This window comes from Pelophylax lessonae, assembly GCF_965119305.1.
Source record: "Pelophylax lessonae genome assembly, chromosome: 6".
NCBI lineage: Eukaryota > Metazoa > Chordata > Amphibia > Anura > Ranidae > Pelophylax > Pelophylax lessonae.
Genome location: NC_138773.1, coordinates 211,969,072 through 211,988,997, shown reverse-complemented (window position 1 = coordinate 211,988,997; position 19,926 = coordinate 211,969,072). Strand labels below are relative to the sequence as shown.

At 44.2% G+C, this 19,926-nt stretch overlaps 1 protein-coding gene across 2 annotated transcripts in view; it reads right to left on the bottom strand.

Moving 5' to 3' along the window:
* Nucleotides 1-8,963, bottom strand: part of LOC309557909 (ras-related protein Rab-5B-like) — an 88,616-nt gene extending 79,653 nt beyond the window's left edge. Inside the window, exon 1 of one of the 2 annotated variants that reach the window (XM_082260772.1) lies at nucleotides 8,809-8,963. The gene's annotated coding sequence lies outside the window, so the exon portion shown is untranslated. The remainder of the gene's footprint in view (nucleotides 1-8,808) is intronic. The other variant, XM_082260773.1, reaches the window with a different exon arrangement.
* Nucleotides 8,964-19,926: the final 10,963 nt, after the last annotated feature.

Sequence of the window (19,926 nt, the reverse complement as noted above, 5' to 3'; positions counted from 1 at the left end):
CGCAAGCTATCACAGCCGGTTGCCCACACCAGTGATGCCGGCGCCGCCGAGACCAGAGTAAGAGGATCGAGGCTTCGGGCGACCGCATCGCTGGATCGTGGGACAGGTGAGTGTGTTTTTATTAAAAGTCAGCAGCTACACTTATTGTAGCTGCTGACTTTTAATAAACACAGAAAAGGCTGGAACTCCGCTTTAAGTCCAGAGGCCTTGAACAGCAGTAAATCATTAAGTGGAACTAAACCCATCAATTTAACGGTTTCACAAATCAGTTACATTCCTGGAATGCTGGGATTGCTAACTGTCAAATTTGCTTGTGTCCTCAACCAAACTGTCAAACCATCAAATGGCTGGTGTCATAACTGATCACATGTGCAGCACCATGACAGTTGCAGATCAAACAGAAGCAGGTTCCTTGGCTGTAAAGGATAGGGAGGTTTCATTCTGCTTTAGGGCTTTCAGCAGATCGGCCTCTGCCAATTCAGCAATCCCTAAAAATATAGAGCAACTAAGCATGTGCAGAGCAGGGCGAGTCAGAATATTACTGAATTTAAAACAGTAAAGACACTTATTTTTAATGTTTTACATAGCTATGCCTGCAAAAGGGGTCAGCCTGAAGTGATCTAGCAAAATACCTACAATTTTTTTATTTCGTTTTGGATTGAGTGGAGAGGGATCAGAACGCTTGTTTATTGCTGTTTGTGCCCCCAATAAAAGAGACTCACCATTTCGCTTTGTCCTCTTTACCATTATCATTGACATTGAAAATAAAAGAAAATCCCAAATTTTGGGTTGTCCCCAGAAAAGTACTAGAGGGGAAATCTTCCAATGAGGACACTAGTTATGGGGACCTGGGGGTGCCCAAGGAATTGCTTTATTTGGCAGGGATTTCCTCTTACATCCTGTTTGGTTATGGGACAGGAAGTAAAGGGAAATCTCGGCAATGGGACATAGATGGCAACAAAAAAAATCTGACAGGGATATTTATAACCCTTCCGTACTCAATCCAAAATGAAAAAAAAAAAAAAAAAAAAAGGTTTTGCTTATAGTTCTACTTTAACCTCCTCCCGCCCGCGCTATAGCCGAAAGACGGCTACAGCGCGGGCTCTAATTTCCGGGAGGCCGTCTTTATACGGCCTCCCAGTAACAGGCTCCCCGCGCGCTCCCGCGAGCGTGTATCGGGGAAAATCTGTGTCGGCCGTGTCCCTTGGACACAGCCAGACACGGATCGTGGTGAATGGCCAATCACAGCAGCCATTTACCACATGACCAGAACGTCCAATGAGAGATGATCTCAAATGTAAGCATATGAGATCATCTCTCATTGCCAGCTCTCCTTCCTCACACAGAGACTGCGTGTGAGGAAGAGGTGAGCTGCTCAGCGACACAGAGAAATGTAATCACCAGTGCCCTGATTACACAAGAGGAAATAAATGCCATAACTGCCCACCATCAGTGCCCCCGATCAGTGCCCATAGTGCTGCCAGTCAGTGCCAATCAGTGCCTGCTCATCTAGGCACTGATGGGCACTGACTAGCAGCACTATGGGCACTAAATGTGGGCACTGATGGTGCTGCCCATCAGTGCTCATCGGTGCCTCTCCAACAGTGCTCATCAGTGCCACCCGCCAGTGTCCATCAGTGCCACCCATCAGTGTCACCTCTCAGTGCCCAGCAGTGCCGCCTCTCAGTGCCCAGCAGTGCCGCCTCTCAGTGCTCATCAGTGCCACCTCATCAGTGCCCATTAGTGCAGCCTATCAGTGCCCATCAGTGCCGCCTCAGCACACATCAGTAAAGGAGAAAAATGTATTTATTTTCAAAATTTACTGTCTTTTTTTTGTAAGAAATAAAAAACCCAGAGGTGATTAAATACCACCAAAAGAAAGCTCTATTTGTGTGAAAAAAATGATAAAAATTTCATATAGGTACAGTGTAACATGACCGCGCAATTGCCATTCAAAGCGTGACAGCGCTGAAAGCTGAAAATTGGCCTGAGCAGGAAGGGGGTGAAAGTGCCCAGTAGGCAAGTGGTTAAAGTGCAAGTCCAGGAAAAACCTAATTAATGCTCAACCTGATCTGTGTCACATTCTAACCCTAATCTATTTAGCCCTGTAAAGAAAAAATCATTGTACCTACCTATTCTGCAGCCGATCTGGTCCGGTCACCAGCAGAGGAAGCTGTGTGCAGGAGAGGACCGACAATGGCTGTGAAATGCCTGGGAAGTGACGTCACCCATAGAGTTACTATGGGGCTTCCATTGTCAGCTGCATCTTCTGCACACACCCTACACACTAAAGCCGCCGCTGACAGCTGTTTCTGGGGACCGGGCCGGATCAGCTGCAAAATAGATAAGTATAGCGATTTTTGCTGTACAGAGTTAGATAGATTAGGGTTAGAATGTGCAGGTTTAGTGTTAGTTAGGTTTTGCCTGAACGTCTACTTAAATTTTCTGACTACAGCTCCACTTTAACCACTTGACGACCGCCCCACGCAGATTTACTGCGGCAGGGCGGCTCAGCTGCGCATCATCATGTAGATCTATGTGATTAGACACAGCAGGAGCCAGACCGCGGGAGGAGCAAGCACGATCGCCACCGGCCTCCTGCGTTCTTCACAGAAACTGACAGGAGAGCTGCCTGCCTATGCAAACAAGGCAGGTGGTTCTCCTTTCAGGCAGGATCAGAAAGATCATGTGTCTCGGCTAAGCTGAAACACCGATCTCTGTGTGCCCATCACAGAGCCCCCCCAGTTGGTAAGCACAATTTAGGAGCACGCTTAACCCCTTGATGATCACCCCCAGTATTAACCCCTTCCCTGCCCGCGTCATTTATACAGTAACAGTGCAAATTATTTAGCACTGATTACAGTATTATTGTCACTGGTCCCCAATAAGTGTCACTTAGTGTCAGAATTGTCCGCCGCAGTGTCACAGTCCCGCTAAAAATTGCTGATCAACGCCATTACTAATAAAAAAATTTAAAAAAAAAAAGTCTATAAATCTATCCCATAGTTTGTAAACACTATAACGTTTGGGCAAACCAATTAATACACGCTTTATGGGATTTTTCTTTACCAAAAATATGTAGCAGAACACAAATTGGCCTAAACCGATAAAAAAAAAATATTTTTTTTATTTTTTTTTTTTTATTGGGAATGTTTTATAGCAGAAAGTAAAAAATATTATTCTTTTTTTTTTCTTTTTTTTTTTTTCAAAATTGTCGCTATTTTTTTGTATGAAGCGCAAAATCTAAAAACCGCAGAGGTGACCAAAATAAATCTCTATTTGTTTGAAAAAAGGACATCACTTGTATTTGGGTACAGTGCCGCATGACCGCGCAATTGTTGAAGCAATGCAGTGCCGAATCGCAAAAAAATGGCCTGGTCATTAAGGGGGGTAAAACCTTCCGGGGCTGAAGTGGTTAACAAAATACTAACACCCTAAAAACAACAAGCGGGCAAATTAGGACACGGTAATGGGCTTTCATCCAATACATGGATTAGAAATGTTCTAGAACATTAAAGCTGAATTGTCACCAGGCACCTTTTGTTTGCAAACTACAAGACGTCATAACTGCCTTCCAGCTTCCTCTGTCACCTGCAGGTACACAAGTACAGGGACAAGTCACTTTCACATGTTTTATGACCTTCCAAGAGGAGAGTGCTGAGAGACATTTATCCAAACTGCATACAGCTGGTTCAGGCTTTTTGCTTTACCATTTGGCATCAATTCATTTTATCAATACAAATGATATCTTATGCCTGACTAAAAAAATCCTTCCTCTTAATAGGGTATAACAAACAAATTGTATCATTTAGCAGTAGGAGTCATCTTCCTTTCCCTAACTGCATCAAACATTGTAACCATCCAATGTCAGAACCTTATCAGAATAAACTGTACTCTATATTGGTCAAATGCTTTAGCAACACGTCTTTTCCTTTGCTTTAACACCAACATATCCACCTGCTCCAGCCTACGTGACACCTTCCTATTGGAATTTGGGGGCTTCAGGACTTGGGGACTCAAGAGGGAACTTGGGAGGGAACTCGGGGGACTCAAGAGGGAACTCGGGGGACTCAAGAGGGAACTCGGGGGCTCAAGAGGGAACTCGGGGGCTCAAGAGGGAACTCACGGACTCAAGAGGGAACTCGGGGAATCAAGAGGGAACTCGGGGAATCAAGAGGGAACTCGGGGAATCAAGAGGGAACTCGGGGAATCAAGAGGGAACTCGGGGAATCAAGAGGGAACTCGGGGAATCAAGAGGGAACTCGGGGAATCAAGAGGGAACTCGGGGAATCAAGAGGGAACTCGGGGAATCAAGAGGGAACTCGGGGAATCAAGAGGGAACTCGGGGAATCAAGAGGGAACTCGGGGAATCAAGAGGGAACTCGCGGACTCAAGAGGGAACTCGCGGACTCAAGAGGGAACTCGCGGACTCAAGAGGGAACTCGCGGACTCAAGAGGGAACTCGCGGACTCAAGAGGGAACTCGCGGACTCAAGAGGGAACTCGCGGACTCAAGAGGGAACTCGCGGACTCAAGAGGGAACTCGCGGACTCAAGAGGGAACTCGCGGACTCAAGAGGGAACTCGCGGACTCAAGAGGGAACTCGCGGACTCAAGAGGGAACTCGCGGACTCAAGAGGGAACTCGCGGACTCAAGAGGGAACTCGCGGACTCAAGAGGGAACTCGCGGACTCAAGAGGGAACTCGCGGACTCAAGAGGGAACTCGCGGACTCAAGAGGGAACTCGCGGACTCAAGAGGGAACTCGCGGACTCAAGAGGGAACTCGCGGACTCAAGAGGGAACTCGCGGACTCAAGAGGGAACTCGCGGACTCAAGAGGGAACTCGCGGACTCAAGAGGGAACTCGCGGACTCAAGAGGGAACTCGCGGACTCAAGAGGGAACTCGCGGACTCAAGAGGGAACTCGGGGACTCAAGAGGGAACTCGGGGACTCAAGAGGGAACTCGGGGAATCAAGAGGGAACTCGGGGAATCAAGAGGGAACTCGGGGAATCAAGAGGGAACTCAGGGAATCAAGAGGGAACTCAGGGAATCAAGAGGGAACTCAGGGAATCAAGAGGGAACTCTGGGATGCCCTAAAGTGTACCAATAATGATTGCCCGAGCCATTATGAAATGGGACATATTGTCACCACTAAACCAGTTTCACCAGAAAAAAAAATGTTTCCTATGTGCTCTGTTCACTCCACAACACTGGTATCATGTGAGTATTTTTTCTGTGCAGAAATATGCAAGATGTATGCATTTTTCTGCGCTAGAAAAAAAAAAAAAAAAACTTATTTGGGTTTTTTTACCAAAGATATATAGCAGTATAACATTTGGCCAAAATGTATAAAGAAAAATGTCTAAATTTGCAAAATGTTAAAACCGAAACAAAGAAAAATTCATTCAATTTTTTTTTTTTTTTTTACAACATTTTCAGTCTTTTTTCATTTGTGGCACAAAAAATAAAACAACCCAGTGATGATTAAATACCATCAAAAGAAAGACCAGGAGGTATGCCAGCACTTCCCTATTGACAACACTAAACAACATAGGAAAGACAACTTTTCTGGAGCATCGGATGTCCCAGCTCCTATTATAATGTATAAAACATTTGTTTTCTTTGTGCCCTTGCCAGAGAACTTTATGCTGCATATTTTTGCACAGAAAAAAACTCACCATATGTGCATATGGATTGATGGACAAAATGTGCAGATTTGACTTGCAGAGAATATTTTGGGTACCATTCCAGAGATGTGCATTTTTCTAATCTGCATGGACACAAAGAACTCAATTGTTTCTTATGTGCCCTGTTCACACCATAACATTGGTGTCATGCGAGTTTATTTCTGAAATATGCAACATAATGTTCTCTGCAATTGTTTTATATGTTATAACAGGAGCCGGGACATCCAACGCTCCAGCAAAGTTGTGTCTTCCCAATCTTGTTTACTGTTGTCAATGGAGAAGTGACGTTGCAGCTCCTGATCTCAGTAACTCCCAGCAAAGGGTACACAGTGCGGGCACACAGCTGCCATGTCATGCCTATTCCTGCTTCTGCTTTATTGGCTACATTTAGAACAGAAGTGTAAATAAATACCATATGGAAGGACAGTGATTTCTAGGAAACATGTGATTAATTTACTGGCTGTTCCCATTTAGAAAAATTCTTGTGGGTGTGAGATCCCTGGGGGAAGTGCCAGCAGTAGTAATAGCAGATCACTGGATGGTGACTGCTCTGCTTGTCACCAGCCATCCTTGTCTGTCACTACCCCCCCCCCCCCCCCCCAGGACACTATAGTAAACACTGGAAGCTTCAGGAACAAATGAATACTGCCTGATCCCATTCAGCTGATCACTCCCACCGTATACTAGTGATGACAGAACTGGTATGCTAGTGATCATTGCTCACTGAACAAGTATACTAGTAATCACGGATGACAGCGCTACTATACTATTGATCACCAATGACAGCGCTTCATTACTAGTGATCACCGATGACAGCGCTACTATGCTAGTGATCACCAATGGCAGAACTAGTAAACTAGTAATCACCGATGACAGAACTAGTATGCTAGTGATCACCGATGACAGAACTAGTATGCTAGTGATCACCAATGACAGAACTAGTATGCTAGTGATCACCAATGACAGAACTAGTAAACTAGTGATCACCAATGACAGAACTAGTAAACTAGTGATCACCGATGACAGCGCTACTATGCTAGTGATCACCAATGGCAGAACTAGTAAACTAGTAATCACCGATGACAGAACTAGTATGCTAGTGATCACCGATGACAGAACTAGTATGCTAGTGATCACCAATGACAGAACTAGTATGCTAGTGATCACCAATGACAGAACTAGTAAACTAGTGATCACCAATGACAGAACTAGTAAACTAGTGATCACTGATGACAGAACTAGTATGCTAGTGATCACCAATGGCAGAACTAGTAAACTAGTGATCACTGATGACAGAACTAGTATGCTAGTGATCACCAATGGCAGAACTAGTAAACTAGTGATCACTGATGACAGAACTAGTATGCTAGTGATCACTGATGACAGAACTAGTATGCTAGTGATCACTGATGACAGAACTAGTATGCTAGTGATCACTGATGACAGAACTAGTATGCTAGTGATCACTGATGACAGAACTAGTATGCTAGTGATCACTGATGACAGAACTAGTATGCTAGTGATCACTGATGACAGAACTAGTATACTAGTGATCACTGATGACAGAACTAGTATGCTAGTGATCACCAATGACAGAACTAGTAAACTAGTGATCACTGATGACAGAACTAGTATGCTAGTGATCACCGATGACAGAACTAGTATGCTAGTGATCACCAATGGCAGAACTAGTAAACTAGTGATCACTGATGACAGAACTAGTATGCTAGTGATCACTGATGTCAGCGCTACCATATTAGTAATCATAGATGACAGAACTTCTATATTAGAGATCACCGATGACAGCATTACTATACTAGTGATCACCAATGACAGAACTAGTAAACTAGTGATCACCAATGACAGAACTAGTATGCTAGTATTTACCGATGACAGAACTAGTATGCTAGTGATCACCAATGGCAGAACTAGTAAACTAGTGATCACTGATGACAGAACTAGTAAGCTAGTGATCACAGATGACAGAACTAGTAAGCTAGTGATCACAGATGACAGAACTACTATACTAGTGATCACTGATTGCAGAACTACTATGCTAGTGATCACCAATGACAGCGCTACTATACTAGTGATCACCGATGACAGAACTAGTATGCTAGTGATCACTGATGTCAGCGCTACCATATTAGTAATCATAGATGACAGAACTTCTATATTAGAGATCACCGATGGCAGCATTACTATACTAGTGATCACCAATGACAGAACTAGTAAACTAGTGATCACCAATGACAGAACTAGTATGCTAGTATTTACCGATGACAGAACTAGTATGCTAGTGATCACTGATGTCAGCGTTACCATATTAGTAATCATAGATGACAGAATTTCTATATTAGAGATCCCCGATGACAACATTACTATACTAGTGATCATTGGTGACTGAACCAGCAATCACCGGTGACAGCGATACTATACTAGTGATCACCAGTAACTAAGCCTGTATATTAGTGATCATCCATGACTGTGTCAATATAATAAAGCCGTATCAAACCCAAAAGGGAAAATGTAATACATTGCAGCTTAGCAATCATTAGATGTGATGGCTGCATTTGTTTTTTTTTAGGCTTTCTCTCCTCTGTTTTCACCTGGTGATCTGAAAAGTAACACACCTCCTGTATTGGAGAGACGCACGTCTGGATGAAAGAGCACAGGAGGCACAGCAGATAACAGCAGTGTCAGTCTGGGGGGAGGGGAGTGTTAATGTAATTAAATCTGCTAGTACATCTAACACAATAAAGGTACACTCCATCTCACACTTAATAATCAGTTAATCAGTTATAGCAAACAGTTTAATCAGTGGTAAATGGTTTGTCTCATTCCTGTAAGTGATACATCTGCAAGAGATGATGATCTTTTGAAAAACAACAGACTTGCTGGCCAGATCACGAGGATAATTTAAGGGAAAGAAAGCGAATGCAGCCATCACATCTAAGGTAGGCTGCAATATAATAAATGTGTTATTCTGCGAATGGTGAGTGTGCCGGTATGCGGGTGATGCCTGTCATTGTGTGATGTAGTAGAGAACAATGACAGTGTCCCCGGTAATGGGACTGGCCTGGCTCCCTGTCAGTTGTGTGGGGAGGGAGGACGGACATACCTCACACCATCAGGACTCGCTGACAGCTCGGCGTTGTGCCCGCTGTGGCCTCAGCTCCTCTTCCCCGGGCAGAGCCTCCCTCAGCTCGCAGCGCTCCTGTCACTCCGCCTGTCTCTCCGGAGGGGGGCGAGCATCCTCCGGACACCGGAAATCCATCAACGCTCACCGCTTCCGCCGCTCGCTACGGCTCTGACTGGCAACTCTGTGGTGATCACATGACAGGGTCAGTACCTTGGCGGAGACATGATCACATGATCACTGTCCCCTGGCCTGTCATGTGACCTAGTCTAGTAGTGATAATGTGGGATCTGTTCTCCCTGGATTTGCTCTATTAAAGATACAGGAGAGTTGTCACCCTGATATTCCATGGCCGAACCCTTTCACTGCTAGAACAATTGTTTGGCACATTTTTCAGTCTATGTATGTTGGGGGACACTTCAATTGTTTTTTTGTTTTTATTTGTCACTAAGAGCCGGTGTTCCGTGAAAAAACCATACCCGTGAGAAAACCATACCCTCGTCACTTCCGGTGCACCTACGGAGGGTATGGATTTCTCACGGTAGTTAAACTTGCGGCGCTTACATTAAAACAGCTCCTCTGCAACATAAATCATCTCCGCTCCTATCCCTGTCACTTCCCTGCTCTCGGGTAATAAATATAAAAGCGGATCACGGAGCCGAGATCGCCGTCATTGATATCTCCTACACCCGCCGCCGCTTTTATATTTATTACCGGAGATGAGGGAAGTTACAGCGATAGCAGAGGAGATGATTGATGTTGCAGCCGAAGTGTTTTAATGTGCCCGCCGCAATTAGAACATTAGACACAGTGCCGTGATAATTTCATGCCCACCGAGCATGCGCACTTCTCAAATTCTTTCATGTTCAATTGCGTATCCGGGGCTCTGAGCGTGCGCACTGCTGCGCTGCTCAGCTGTTTCAGACCGGAAGTGACGAGGGTATGGTTTCTTCACGGGGTATGGTTTTTTAACGTTACACTGGTTCACATTAATCCGACTCAAAGTCGCCCTGACTTTGGGCAACTTTGAAGTCGCCTGTGCAGCGCAAATTCATCGCGGCTTGCAAACGACTTCTCATAGTGCAGACTCAATGCAAGTCGCTCCGACTTCGCCAAAAAAACGTGCAGGAATCTTTTTCCAAGTTTGAGTCGCTTTCATTAGAACGGTTCCATTGCACAGCATTGGGAGCTACTTGTCAGGCAACCAAGTCGCCGGACAAGTCGGAGTAGTGTGAACCGGTGTTCCGTGAGAATTACCTACCCCGTGAGAAAAACCTACCCCTCGTCACTTCCGGTTCACGGCACTGTATGTATTGCAGCGGGTACATTAAAACAACTGTGCTGCAATACGAGTCATCTCCGCTCCTGTCCCTGTCACTTCCCTGCTCTCGGCAAGTAAATATTAAAGCGGCGGCGGGTGTATGAAAACATAAATAACGGAGCCGAGAGCCGCTTTTATATTTACTTGCCGAGAGCAGGGAAGTGACAGGGATAGGAGCGGAGTTGACTCATAGTGCAGCACAGCTGTTTTATGTAACCGCCGCGTGGGTAGGTTTTTTTCACGGACACCGTGATATTTTCATACTAGTGCGCATGCGCACTAGTCAGCTCCTCGCTTGTTCCATTAGGTATCCAGGGCTGTGAGCATGCGCACTGCTGTGCTGCTCAGCTGTTCCTGGCCGGAAGTGACGAGGGTAGGTTTTTCTCACAGGGTAGGTAATTCTCACGTTACACCGGCTCTTAAAAAGGTTGTAAACCCGATTTTTTTTTTTTACACCCTGAAAGAGAAACACATAATGAGCTAGTATGCATCGCATACTAGCTCATTATGAAATACTTACCTCAGAACGAGCTCCCGCCGTGCCGCCCGCTTACCTGTATGACGGGCGACATGTTCAGTCGCCCATCTTCCAGGATCGCGGCATCCGGCCATCTGATTGGCCGGAGCCGCGGTGACGTCACTCCCGCGCGCACGCGCGGGAGCCGACGATCACGGCACGGGGCTCTGAATGAACGGCACCAGCGGCCGTTCCTTCAGAGCGCCTGCGCCACTGACGTCACTGGCTGCACGTAAGGTAAATATCCCCTAAACGGTGCATGTTCAGGAGATATTTACAGTACCTATAGGTAAGCCTTATCATAGGCTTACCTATAGGTACAACTTGCAGAGGAGGGTTTACTTCCTCTTTAAACGAAGCCCCGACACGGTCGCCCGGACACCACTGTGGGGGCTGTCATGTTCCCTCAGCGTCTCTTCCGGGTTTGGCCGCTCCGAGTCCTTCAGAGCGCATGCGCCGCTGGTTACAGCTGCTGCATGCAGGGCGAATATCTCCTAAACCATACAGGTTTAGGAGATATTAATTTTACCTACAGGTAAGCCTTATTATATGCTTACCTGTAGGTAAAAGGTAAAAAAGCGACAATGCTTCCACTTTAACCTAAAGTGGGAGTAAACTTCCACTGATTGGTTGTACCCATAGCATACCTCCCAACTGTCTCTGATTTCGAGGGACTGTCCCTGATTTGGAGCAAAGTCCCTCTGTCCCTCTTTCCTCCTCATTTGTCCCTCATTTTGGTCTGATCTACATAGTTGTAATTAAAATGCACTTTTTACCTTTCCAAACGTATTTCCTGGTGCTAAACCTTTCATCCCATTTCTTAATTGCTGCATTTGTAAATTTCAAAAGCCAATATAAAGGAATAGTAGTGGTAAAAAAAAAGCACTCGTGGGTTTAACAAAGTATGTTTTTTGTATAATTCTCCTTTAAGAGGGCGCAGCAGGGGGTGTGTCCTATGCCTACATACTTTTGTTAATAGGTGTCCCTCATTCTCATCTCAAAAAGATGGGAGGTATGCCTATAGGTAAGCTTATTATAAGAAACAAAATGGCCCCTGCCCCTATCTATAACTGGCCTTAACAGCAAAGAGCACATGGAAGGGCTGCATATGCAAAACAAAACCAGAAAAATTCCCAGCTCAACTCGCCAACCAGTCTGCCTAACAACTGAATTAACCTGTCTAACAGTATGTGTTAAAAACAGGGGTTTAGTTAGCACACATTTGCAAACGCATTTGTAAGCTGCAGAGCCACTTCACAGCACCCTGTATTACCTGCAGTCCTAACTCCTGTAATTGCTTAACAGTCTTCACAGTGGGAGCACATATATTTCTAATGCAGGGGTCTTAAAACTATGGCCCTCCAGTTGTTCAGGAGCTATAATTCCCATCATGCCTAGTTATATCTGTGAATGTCAGAGTTTTACAATGCCTCATGGGATGTGTAGTTCCGCAACAGCTGGAGGGCCGTAGTTTGAAGACCCCTACTCTAATGGATAGATAGAGGGCAGGTGAGCCAGGAGGTAGCGACGTCCTCTTTAAAGGCAAAGGGGCACACTGGGCACCCAGCATAGAGCACAATGGCAGCAAAGGTGTCCAGTGTGTCCCCTCACCAGAATATATCAACAACAAACAAAATGGCCCCTGCCCCCACCTATAACTGGCCTTCATAGCAAGGAACACATGGAAGGGCAACACATGCAAAACAAAAACCAGAAAAAACTCCCAGATCAACTCACCAACCAGTCTGCTTAACATCCAAATGAACCTGTCTAACAATATGCATTAAAACTGAATATATGAGATCCTGTGAGCTACTAGGACTACAATTCAATTAATAAAGCTGACTGCACTGGTCACTTCCCTTAAAATAAGTGCAATAATCTAAATTACAGTATATTAAAAGTGCTGAGCTTTCAAAATATTTGTGTAAATATATCTAATAATAAAAATATAGTGGTAAAAACATTATAAAACTCAATAAATAAATGAATGTGTTGAAGCGTGATGAACTAAATATTATCCAATATATAACCTAAATATGTTCATGTGCTAATGCCATGAAATATTATACAACATAAAATCCTAATAGATGCAAAACACCCCACCGTGCTAATAATTCCAATTACCAATACATGTGAATCAAAACATCTAAAAAATGTACTTGGTGACATACACAAAATAAAACTGCTAGATGAGAATGATTGAAGTCTTTCATACGTGGTGATATAACAGATACAAATGAGACACTGAGCAACACCGTATCATATACAGATCAAAGTCCTTAATATTGTTGCATTCCAACCACCAATGTTCCGTTAACCTTATCCCGGATAGCTCTCTTACTGCTATATAATACTGGAGATTTCCCCTTCCTCTTGCAATCCCCCCTTAATGTTATGCGCTCACCTCAATAGATGTAATGTTGTGCTCAGATAGATATCAATACGATCCACACTGAAAGGAACTGGATGTTAACCTCAGGATACTCAGCTCAGCTGTCCACTGGGATCTGCCATCGCATCAATCTGATAGGAGTCCTCCAAAATCAATGGCTTCTCATCCTCAGATGTGGCCCTCAGCCATAGATATATAAATAAAGGATGCAAAAACCCATAGTGCGAATACCATTTGATACAAAAAAATATTTATTTTAAATGCAATAAAAACACTCACATGGTTCTGGTGCATGAGAGCACCAGTCCATACAAACAAAGTAAAATTATAAACGATCAGCCCAATGGTGCCGCTGCTAGTATGCTCCGAGTTAAGCGACAATAGCCTGGCCCCTAGCAACCTTGGGATGAATTACCATGATTACCTGTTGATAAAAGTTGACTAGTTCACCAACCAATCAGATCCCCCTGAGAAAGGCACGGAGTCCCGGTGCCGCCACGCGTAGGGGAGGGATACTAGCAGCGGCACCATTGGGCTGATCGTTTATAATTTTACTTTGTTTGTATAGACTGGTGCTCTCATGCACCAGAACCATGTGAGTGCATTTAAAATAAATATTTTTTGTATCAAAAAGTATTTGCACTATGGGTTTTTGCATCCTTTATTTATATATCCATGGCTGAGGGCCACATCTGAGGATGAGAAGCCATTGATTTTGGAGGACTCCTATCAGATTGATGCAATGGCAGATCCCAGTGGACAGCTGAGCTGATTATCCTGAGGTTAACATCCAGTTCCTGTCGGTGTGGATCGTATTGATATCTATCTGAGTGCAATATTACATCTATTGAGGTGAGCGCATATAATTAAGGGGGGATTGCAAGAGGAAGGGGAGATCTCCAGTATGAACATATTTAGGTTATATATTGGATCATTTTTAGTTCATCACGCTTCAACACATTCATTTATTTATTGAGTGTTATCATTTTTTGACCACTATATTTTCATTGTTAGATATATTTACACATATATTTTGAAAGCACAGCACTTATAATATACAGTAAACCTCTGCTCTATCGCGGTTCAGTTTTTGCGGTCCCAATATATTGTGTTTTTTTTCTGTAATGTTATTTTATTAATTAAATCATTAAAAATTAATTATTTTTGTGTTTTCCATAGCTCTTGCTCTGTCTCTCAGTATCTTTTACGTGTTTAAATGAGATTCTATTGTTTTAAAAGTGTGTTTAAAGACCTTAAAATGCTTTTAAAAGTACAGTGAAAGTTAAAAAAAACATGCCTACAGTGTATTTTAATAGGGTTTTTCTATTTCGCGGATTTTCACTTTTTAGCAGTATGGTGCGGAACGTAACCCCAGCGATGGAGGGGGGTTTACTGTAATATGCATTAAAACTGACAAACAGTTTTATTGGTGAGTTGAGCTGGGAATTTTCTGGTGTGCTCTTTGCTATGAAGGCCAGTTATAGGTGGGGGCAGGGACCATTTTGTTTGTTGTTGATATATACTGGTGAGGGGACCCACTGGACGCCTTTGCTGCCATTGTGCTCTATGCTTGGCACCCAGTGTGCCCCTGTGCCTTTAGGGAGTACTGGGCTACCTCCAGGCTCACTTGCCCCTTATCTATCTATTAGAGTGCATGTGCTTCTACTATGGAGACTCTCATAAATTTACAGGAATTAGGACTGCAGGTAATACAGGGTGCCGTGAAGTGGCCCTGCAGCTTACACATACGTTTGCAAATGTGTGCTAACTAAACCCCTGTTTTTAACGCATACTGTTAGACAGGTTAATTCGGTTGGTAAGCAGACTGGTTGGTGAGTTGAGCTGGGAATCTTTCTGGTTTTGGTAAGCCTATGATAAGGCTTACCTATAGGTACTGTAATTATCTCCTAAACGTGTGCCATTTAGGAGATATTTACTGCAAATGCTGCCGATGATGTCATCAGTGCATGCGCTCTGAATGAAGGGCCACCCATGGCGTTTCTTCAGAGGCCTGTGCCGTGACCGGCAGCTCCCGCGCACATGAGCGGAAGTGACGTCACTAGGGATGGGCTGTAAGTTCAACTCGAACATCAGCTGTTCGTGTATTCGCCGCACACACGAACAAATGTGGCACTCGGCGGGAAGTTCGCCCACCGATGAATGCCCCATAATGCACTGCGCTGGTGCAGTGAATATAATACTGATGATTGGTAAAAGCTTGAACCTGAACTGTATGCTTTGGGCAGTCATAGCACAATGTCCTGTCAGAGCCATGATTGGCCAAAGGCAGGGTGCTTTTAGCCAATCATATCCGCGCCCCACACTATATAAGGTTGCTGCTTACATGGCAGCCGTGTATAGTGTGTTATAATAGAGATTAGGCAGGTAGTTAGTGGATAGTGTGTTGAGTTAGTTTAGTGCAGTCAGTGTAGTGTTCAGATTATACCCCACTTTTATAATGTATAGATAAGTTGTTGTCCTGGGTCACCTTTCAGTGCTCCTGAAGTTTTGTGTCCCTGTCCCTTTTAGTTTGTGAGCAGTGCCCAGCCAAGCTGACCAATATTTCCCATAGATGCCAATTTTAAAGACAGGAAGCAGTGCCATGTCAAGCTGACCAATATTTCTCATAGACACCAATGTTAAAGATGGGTAGAGGTACCATGCTAAGCTGACCAATATTTCCCATAGTCCCAATGAGCACTGAAAGCTGAAAATTAGTCTAGGGAGGAAGGGGGTGAAAGTGCCCGGTATTTAAGTGGTTAAGGGGAACTTCACGCCAAAATAAAAAAAAATAACAAACGGCGTGGCGTTCCATACCAGGCCCTTTGGGTGGGGGGCTTATCAGAATCTGGAAGCCCCCTTTAATAAGGGGCCCCCCAGATCCTTCCCCCCTATGTGAATGGGTATCGGGTACATCCTACCCCTATCCATTCACCAAAAAAGTGTACAAAAAAATAAACACATAAGACAGTTTTTGACAAGTCCTTTATTTAAAAAAAATAGAGTCCCTCGATGTAAATTCTTAGTCAATCACGACACCTGCCAGAAAAATAGAAAAAATTTCAAAAAGGCTTCGCCTCTTCTGAGGCTACCCGCCATATGTCACTCTTTAACTTTGACAGCTCTTTTATAGGCAAGGGACTGGACCGCCCAGGTACGTCACCTGGTGGCACCGCCCCCTTCTGATGTCACATGACCTAAATAAAGAGCTGTGACCTTATAAAAGAGCTGTCAAAGTTGAAGAGCAGCAAACGGTGGGTAGCCTCAGAAGAGGTAAAGCGTTTTTTTTTTTTTTTTCTATTTTTCGGGTGTGGTGGGCAGCATGATTGACTGTGAAGTTACATCAAGGGACTCTATTTTTTATTCAGATAAAGGTCTGGTATGGATTTTTTGGGGGGGGGACCCCACGCAGTTTTTTCATAAATTTTATCTGTATTGCCGGGAGCCGCAAGCAGGTTTAAATTACATTTTTTCCTTTAGAAATGTCAGTATTGCTGCAGCAGGCTCTATACATCGTACAGATGCGCCACCATACAGGCAACCCCCCCCCCAGGCACGATACTGTATTTAAAGACATTTTTCATTTTTATTGTTTCACTTTAAGCATCATTCAAATCACTGCGCCTGTAAAAAGGATAATTTTTCAGAAACATTTTTTGCTTTGATACATGCCCCCCAGTGCAGTACCCGGTCCCCATACAGTTTTTATGGCAATAACTTGCATATAAGCCTTTTACCAATTCAATACAGGGCACTTTTACCCCCTTCCTGCCCAGGTCAATTTTCAACTTTCAGCACTGTCACACTTTGAATGACAATTGCGCAGTCATGCTACACTGTACCCATATGACATTTTTATAATTTTTTTCACACAAATAGAGCTTTCTTTCTGTGGTATTTAATCACCGCTGGGTTTTTTATTTCTTACAAAAAAAAAGAGAAGAAAGACAGAACATTTTGAAAAAAAAAAGTTTTCTTATTTTCTGTGAGTAAATTTTGAAAATAAATAATTTTTCTCCTTCACTGATGTGCGCTGATGAGGCGGCACTGATGGGCACTGATAGGCTGCACTGATGAGCACTGATGAGGTGTCACTTATAGGCACTGATGAGGTTGCACTTATGGGCACTGATGAAGAGGTACTAATATGCTGTACTGATGGGCACTGATAGGGGGCACTGATAGGCAGCACTGATGAGCACTGATAGGCGGCACTGATGAGCACTGAAAGGTGGCACTGATTGGCACTGAGAGGTGGCACTAATGGGTACTGAGAGGCTGCACTGATGGGCGGCACCGAAGGGCACTGACGGGCGGCACTGATGAGCACTGACAGGCAGCACTGATGGACACTGATGCACAGCACCATCAGTGCCCACAATAGGTGCCCATAGTGCTGCCAGTCAGTGCCCATCAGTGCCTAGATGAGCAGGCACTGATGGGCACAGATTGGCAGCGCTATGGGCACTGATTTTGGGCACTGATGGTGGCACTGTGGGCACTATTGGTGGGCATTGACTGGCACTTTATTTCACTTTCGTGTAATCAGGGCACAGATGAGCCGAATAACGACACTTCCTCATTTACATGTGACCATCTGTGATTGGGCACAGCCGATCACATGGGTAAAGAGTCACGTCATTGACTCTTTACTGAGATCGGGGTCGCGGCCACAATCACCGCTCTGCACGCTCCCACTGGCGCTCAAGAGAGGCAGTTCTGGTGCGCCGTCATGTGACAGCGTCCCAGAACAATGGATGCACCGCTCCACCGTCATTTGACGGCAGATGGGTAGGAACTGGTAAAAATTAGGACTTTTGATTTTTCATGTTCATGTCCCATAGACTTTAATAGAGTTTGCATGTCCGCTAGAACTTTTCCCTGTTTGAGATACTCTGGTGCGAATCGAACAGGAGGGTGTTCAGCCCATCCCTAGACTTCACGCAGCTCCGGCCAGTCACACAGCCGGAGTCTGCGGACCTGGATGGAAGAAGGGTGAAGATGGATGCGGCCTCCAGCGAGGAAGACGAGGTAAGTTTCACAAATGCATTGTGAATACTAGCACATTATGCCTTTACTTTGCAGGTCAGGTAAAAAAGAGGCAGCATTTACTTACTCTCTAACCTTATTGCTATCACATATCTAATATGTGATCCAGCCCTTCCGGGTAGGGGGCACACATGCGTGCGCTGCTCTGGCTATGCTTAGTCATAACACAAGCCGATCAGCGGGTCCCAGCCAATGATTATCAGTGAAGAGGAAGACAGAACAGAGCTCTGTGAATGTAAACAGCACAGAGCTCTGTCCTGTCAGTAGGGACGTGGCGGTTTTTGTTTCCCTGCATAGCAGGGAATAAAAACCTGTGCATCCCTTTGTAAAAACAGCACACAGTTAATGTACCAAGCACTGTTAGGCATGTAGTTAAAAAAATCTCCAGATGTGTGAAAAGAATTATATACATTTTTTTGGGTACAGTGTTGCATGACCACGCAATTGTCAGGTAAAGTAACGCAGTGCAAAATTCATGAAGGGGTAAAACCTACCAAAGGTCAAGTGGTTAAGTTGTTTTGAACATTTTGACAATATAAATTTATTGCCTGACTTAAACTCTGTGTGTTTACTGCCTGCAATGCCATGTTGCACCTTGCTCACAAGGGGTCTATTAGACTCCTGATGTCTCCCCTGCCCTCCACTCAAGCTAATAGGATGCATATCATACTACATTAGCTGGATCTCCGGCCACAGTGCCCAGGCAAAGCGGCAGCCAAAACTAGACGTGACATAATTTTTGTTGCTTCCAGGTCCTTACTAGCTAGGGGAGATCAGGAAACAGACATTTGTTGGTCTCCCACCCCTTTACCCAGAGACATCCAACACACAGGTCCACCTGCAGTTGCTATTGGAAAAAACAGATTTATGATCATAAGGCTTGATTGGCCCTTATAACAAGCACCGATTTGGAAGGGGAACATACACCCTTGTGGGTTTCTGGTGGGGGTTTTTCACGGTAGCCTCTTAATTTCACCTGCACATGTTTTTTTTTTTCTGAATAATCATAATTGCGGCTTCTTTTTTGAGTGGACTTTTTTCATAAAACTGTGTTGATTTCAGTAATCTCAGAACTTACATATTGTGCACTTAGGTTTATTTATTATTTTAGTTTCATATAGTAAATTATTTTCTATCCAATATTTGTTTACACATTTGAAAGTGCGGCACTATACATATATGTGTGCATTTTTTCATATATATTCACATACTTGCAGCTTAATAGTATTTTTTTGTTGTTGCCCACATTTTTTTTATTCAAAAACACAATATAATACTCAATATTTTGGTAAAATATAAAAGATGATGTTGCGCCAAGTAAATGTATACCAAACGTGTCAAAATTCTAAATGTTGCACGCTCGTGAAATGGCAACAAACTATCCAATAAAACTGAGATCGGTTTGATCGGCTGCTTCTCTGGCCGCTAAAGGCCAGGAAAACACAAAAACTAAACTGGAAGTGACAACATTCTCATTACTTCTGGCTTCATTCATCACAGAAGAGAGGGAGGAATGAATGTTCCTCCCTGTCCTTTGTGGACAGTTGGCCCAACGGGTTGTAGGAATCCCAAGCTCCCCGGTGGAACCAGAAAGCTGGGGAAGAACAACGACGGATGGCGGTGAGAGGAGGGCCCACTTCTGAGCCTGTAAAAGTGATTTAGTGGCTATAAAGCCACTTGGATACATTTTACCAGAAAGCCAATTGCATGAATCATGACTGCTGCTGTATAGCCCCCTTTTCCTGAGGCTGTATGTATATATGGCATAAGGGTGGAAAGGGGTTAAGGTTAACCTCATGCACACTATTCACATTTTAT